A 6,000-nucleotide genomic window follows, 5' to 3' on the forward strand; every position below is an offset into this window, starting at 1 on the left:
CAGCAGCCTCTCTGTGTTCAGGCACCTCCTGATTTACAAATTAAGCACAGAGTAAAGAAAACGAATGCTTTATTATCCTTCCAAAATAGTTTCAAGCAACATTAAGCTTATAACTTATGGAACCATCGAGTGTTTTCCTTGATATGCTGTCATAATTGTGTTTGTTGTACTTATGTATTCCTTCCCAGCAAATAAACGTGCTAGCGGCTCTATATATACAGCTACATTGAGCCCCGAAGGAAAAACATGTCAGTCACCAACAGCACTGATTGAAGCAAGATAAACTTTGACACACATTAATGTGTAACACCGTTTGGTAACACCGTTTAAGGTTGTGACACCGTTTAAGGTTGAAATGCTTCTATTTGGATTAGTGGCTTGCAGGTTGGTAAAAATAGAGTAGAGTAGGTGGAGAAGGCGGGAGCGTTTGTCAGTATCAGTCTAAGTGTGGCTATTTCTTGGAAGCAGAATGTGACAGAGCAGACCTCGTTGTTGAAAAAGTTGAAAAAGTAAAGTAGGTAGTAGCAGATTTGTTCCTTTGGAGCATAAACTGTGTATAAAGACGGACGACATGATATCTCCATGGATGTATGAAGAGAACTGGATACACCGTTGGAGGCGGGCTCCCGTTCATTCCTATGAGAGTTGCTCATTGGCGCATTAAGCCAAAAAGGCTCGACTGCCGAGTGATAGAGTACCCGGATCATCAACGTTTTTTTCAGCAAGATAATCTCAACAAATGAACACCACTTTTAGGAGTTTTTTGAAGTGTGAATGCAATCACCAGAAGTAAAAAGCTAACGTTAGGCTATAAACAAACTACATCACGGTCACATAAGTGCGAGTATACACAACCAGGCTGTAAAGGAAGACGAGTCGGCGTGATGACGTTTAGTAGTCTCATCTAGCTACTTTTAAAGCTTTAAAATTCAAGAGTTGGGTATTTATTGATGCATTTTATGTCTTAGAATAAAACGTTAAAATCTCTCTGATCATTGAGTCAGGTAACTGGCGAACAGAGTATTCCTCAATTTTGAAGGTAGAAATTAGGCAATTATCCCTTCAGGCTGTGTAATAGAAAGTTATACAACAAGGAACATCTCTCGGGGTGCAAGCAAATAATGAATATTATTACTTTTGAAGAAATAATTGACATGCAAATATAGACAAACCCCTGTGTTTTTTGTCATTATCATACAATTTAACAGTTCTTTTAGGACATTTTTGAGGAGAGTAATAAAGATTTCAGAGCAGGTTTGTGTGATTCTTTGGCGATAGTCTTCCCAACTTAACTTCACACACTGCGCAAGATGACATCTAAGCTCAGCTGTGATCAGCCTCAGCACCCTCGTTTCTCTCCTTTCACAATGAAACTAAATCAATTCCTTCATCACAAGAAAAGAAACTCAAGATCCTTCTGTGCCACCTGACACCTCAGTCCCAAAAGTCTGACAAGGACACTTCAGCACGAATCAACAGGTGATCCTCTGGTGCCAAGAAAAGTTTGTATGGAGTGTTGTGCAGCTGCTGAGCTTCTGCATTTCATTTCTGAAGGACTTATTGTCGAGTCTAACTGCAGCTGAACCGCTTAGTATAGCGCTTCGCTCTCATCTGAGCATTGATAATACACAAGATATTGATTAACGCAGCTTTAAATGTAAGATGGCATTAATCTGATTTGTGTTAACTGTTGTCACTGCACATATCAAACTATAGTACCTCATTGTTTTCAGGACCAACACATAAATACAAGGTGTGTTACAGGCAGAAGTTTAGTAACATCTCAGCTTGAGTGCTGTGATCACGTCTTTGTTTTCTTGACATTAATCTTGAAGTAATTGTGTTCACATCAGTTGGTAAGGCGCTCAGCGTCTCTTGGGAAATCAAAAGGGGACTCTGCTAAGGCACAGTACTACAGTATGCTGTTGAAATGGGATTTACAGATGAAAAAAGAAAACTTCGGGGAACACAGCAATCCTTAAAAAAGCATCTTAAATGTTGAATATTTCAAAACAAACCTTTCATAGTCTCAAAATATATACAGCTACGGTGAAACACATTTTGCTGTTACAGTCAACGAATAGTCTGTCCAATAAATCAATATAAACAGAGTCAGCTCTTAACTTGCCAAGACGAGGAGCCCATACGGTCTATACGTTTTATGTCTTGGTTCTGTAACCATGTTCTTTCCCTAACCAAGTCGGTTTTGTGTCTAACCCTATAACGAAATCTTAACCATAGCGTTGGCACCATGGATGTATAAAGAAAACTGGATACAACATCAATTCTTATGAAAGTTGCTCAGTGGCGCATGAAGCTAAAATGGCTCTACTGCCAAATGTAAAATTACCCGGATCTTCCGGCAATCTTCCGCATCCATTGGGCCAATAGAGCAGGTGCAGGAGTGTTTTCTTTAACCCCGCCTCACAGTCCTCAGTCCAGCCTCGTCCTGGGGCTCATTCACATGAACGGAGGAAAGAAAATAACTCTGGATTCGGCTATTCAAGTACGTTCGTACTGGGAAGTTGAATTACCTAAAAAAAAATTATCCGCTGATTTACAGACGTCTCGTTCCCAATGTAAGTCTATGGGAAAAGTTTTTTGGGCCCAATGGCATCAGACGAGGAAATTGTAATTCCACGGTTTTTGCCACTTGAAATATTTGCTTCAAAGCCTGGCGTTCTTCCTGTGAGCTTGGCACATCACAAAGCTGAGTAATTTTCAACAGTGATTAGTAACAGTTTTGGAAGATGCGTAAGAATGATGTAATCCTGCCGAGAGGGAAGTTAGATCACAAAAAAGGTCTATGTGTTGTTCTAGAGGGCATGGACGGATAATGTATGTAGTGGTTCAGGCTATTCTCATACACTGTTCGTAGTTATACCTTCGAAAAGAAATAATTCATATATAATCTATACGTAATCAATTTGTATGTACTCCACGTAATCGTGAACCAGGACAGGTGACGTAGTATAAAGAGCAATAAAGTCAGCGTAGGGAGGGGGTCAGGGTCGGTGGGTCTTTGACCCAGGAGACCGCTGTGTGAAACCAGAAGTCAACGTTGACCTATTTGTCACATAACTTCCATACTTAAGTAATGCCATTTTGGTAGTTATTTTAACCCAAACCATGATCTTTCCTAAACCTAACAAAGTAGTTTTTTTGCCTGAACACCACAGGAGCTTGTGCATGCCGGTGCACTGATTGCTCGTGTTGCTGAACATTTGTAGAGATATCATATGGACCGTTGTATGAGAATACGTTGCGTGGTTTCATTTGGAGGACTTGTTGCTATCATCACCTCACCCACTTGGTGTAGAAACAATGGGCCTCATGCAAGAACATTTTCGTAAACTTATCTTAAATGTCTTACTTTTTTTGTACCGTGGGCTTGTCCGAGTGTGCCACGTCAAATTAAGTAAACATTCCTAACATCCGATAACTATGTAAATGACATGCGTACAGTAAACATGATAGATGATAAATGAGAGTGTGTTCATGAGGATTGTAAATTAGCATAATTAACGCTCCAATGATACCATATAAGGCTATGCATCCTGCACCATTCATCTATCTCTGCCATAGCGCGCTGTCTAAAGACACGCTCTCTTCAAGGGGCCTGAGGCGCATCCAGAAGAACTAAGTCAGCCATGACGCACCTGGTTACACTTCCCCTGTTGACCTTATTACTGCATGTACAGACAAATTAACCTTCAATTAGTGTGTAATTAATAATGTGATAATTAATAATTAATAATGTGCTTTGCCGTTTGAGATGCTCATATTGATATTGTAGTGTTATACAACAGCATCAACGGCCAGTTTAAATGAATGATGATATCGTTAGGCTATATGAATACATTTAGATGTATATCAGGCTATAATTTGAATTGCAGAATCAAACAGGATAATGTCAACATAATTATGAAGTCTAATTTATATACTGTAGGAATTTCAAACTCAAAATTGCTTCAAACTGTTCAAAGTAAAAATATATACAAATCATTAGTGAAAAACTTGGTTTGGTTTGGATAACATCAGACTAAGCAAAGCACAGGATTCCTACAACAGGTCTGGACTGCTCGTAGATTTTGTTTGTACCGAAAATTCTAAATACGCAAAAATTGGTGACAAGTTCTCCTCACTCATACCAGCCACCTAAGAATGAATCTGTTCGTACGAGTGGTTCTTGCTTGAGGTCCAATGTCGTGGTAGAAAATCCATTTGCTAAACAAAAGGGGATCAAGAACACCTGCAGCTCTTTCTCAGGAGTGCCATCGATGCTGTTCATGTAATAACGGAGCCAAGATAAGGAGAAAATAAATTCAATATGGCCAGGGAGGTCAGTCAAACTATACATTTTGCTGGTGAGTTTGATTCTGTTTTAGCCCAACAGCTTTAAAATATTACATTATTGCGTTCCATTTTAGACAGGCTTTAAATCAATATTTTAGATAGATATTTAGTTTGATTTTAGATTTGGACTAGTGTCATTACTGTAGAAAAAATAACTCTCAAACTTGAGATAGGTAATCCATCACAGTGAACCGTTTCTCAACTTTATTTAATTATTGTCAAAGTTACAACACCATCATGTGGTACTGCTGCTGCTTGCAGAGATCATTTTAGAGACTTTCTTTGGTGCTGCATTCAAGAACACTCATGCATGTGAGAATTTTCAACTCGTTGGGTGCCGCGGCAGCTCACCTGGCGGAGCAGGCGCCCCAAGGCTGAGTCCTTAACGCAGCAGCAAAGGGTTTGAATCCGACTTGTGGCACTTTGCTGCATGTCATTCCCTCTCTCTGCACTTTTCACAACTATCTCTCTCACTATCAATAAAAAAAGGATAATAAAAACCGTCTTTCTAACCGTATAAAGGTTTGCTGTTCTGCAGCCGATTCTTGAGACTCAGAGTTTAGAACGCTTACAAGCATTCCTCTGCAGGGAGTTTTTTAACAATCAGGTAGCTGCACCAACAAGACGGAAAAGTTCAGAAATCTATATTGTGATGGAATAGTATCTCAGGTCTATTTTCACATTTTAATGAAATAAATGAAAACCGTGGCTCCCTGTAAGGGAGAAAATCATCCTAGAAACCTACGGTGTGATTTGGAAACATGATGGCAGTAATATGAAATGTGAACTGGGGGGCTGCACAGATTTGGAAAAAATATCTAATTGTGATTATTTTGACTGGTATTGCAATTGCGATATGATTTGCGATGTTAGAGGTCAAATTTAACGCAATAATAATGCGTTAACACAAATTGGTTTTGACGCCACTAATTTCTTCAACACATTAACCCAAGTTGCGAGTTTTAGGTTGAAGCTGGCTCAGTTTTTAAAGCTAGTATGGTAGCTGGTATCATATGAAATTAGGAAAACCTACGGAATCCATTGGTACAAGCCATGTCATACTAGCTTGTCGAGAAGGAGGCTAAATAACGCTCCAAGCTTGCGCTAAATTCTGGCGAGGAAAAACTGGTATGGTCATTTTCAAAGGGGTCCCTTAACCTGAAAATGGGTTCTATGGGTACCCACGAGTGTTCCCTTTACAGAAATGCCCACTTTATGATAATCACATGCAGTTTGGGGCAAGTCATAGTCAAGTCAGCACACTGACACACTGACAGCTGTTGTTGCCTGTTGGGCTGCAGTTTACCATGTTATGATTTGAGCATATTTGTTATGCTAAATGCAGTGCCTGTGAGGGTTTCTGGACAATATTTGTCATTGTTTTGTGTTGTTAATTGATTTACAATAATAAATATGTATATACATTTGCATAAAACAAGCATATTTTTCCCCACTCCCATGTTGATAAGAGTATTAAATACTCGACAATCTCCCTTTAAGGTATTTTTGAACAGATAAAAAATGTATGTTTAATCACGATTATTTTTATTGATTGACAGCCTTATAGTTTTTAAATTTTTATTCTCAATTTAATTGAAAAACATATTAAAATGATTATGGTGTGATTTTTGCAGGGATCTGTAC

This window comes from Sebastes umbrosus, chromosome 11 (genome assembly GCF_015220745.1).
Source record: "Sebastes umbrosus isolate fSebUmb1 chromosome 11, fSebUmb1.pri, whole genome shotgun sequence".
Classification (NCBI taxonomy): domain Eukaryota; kingdom Metazoa; phylum Chordata; class Actinopteri; order Perciformes; family Sebastidae; genus Sebastes; species Sebastes umbrosus.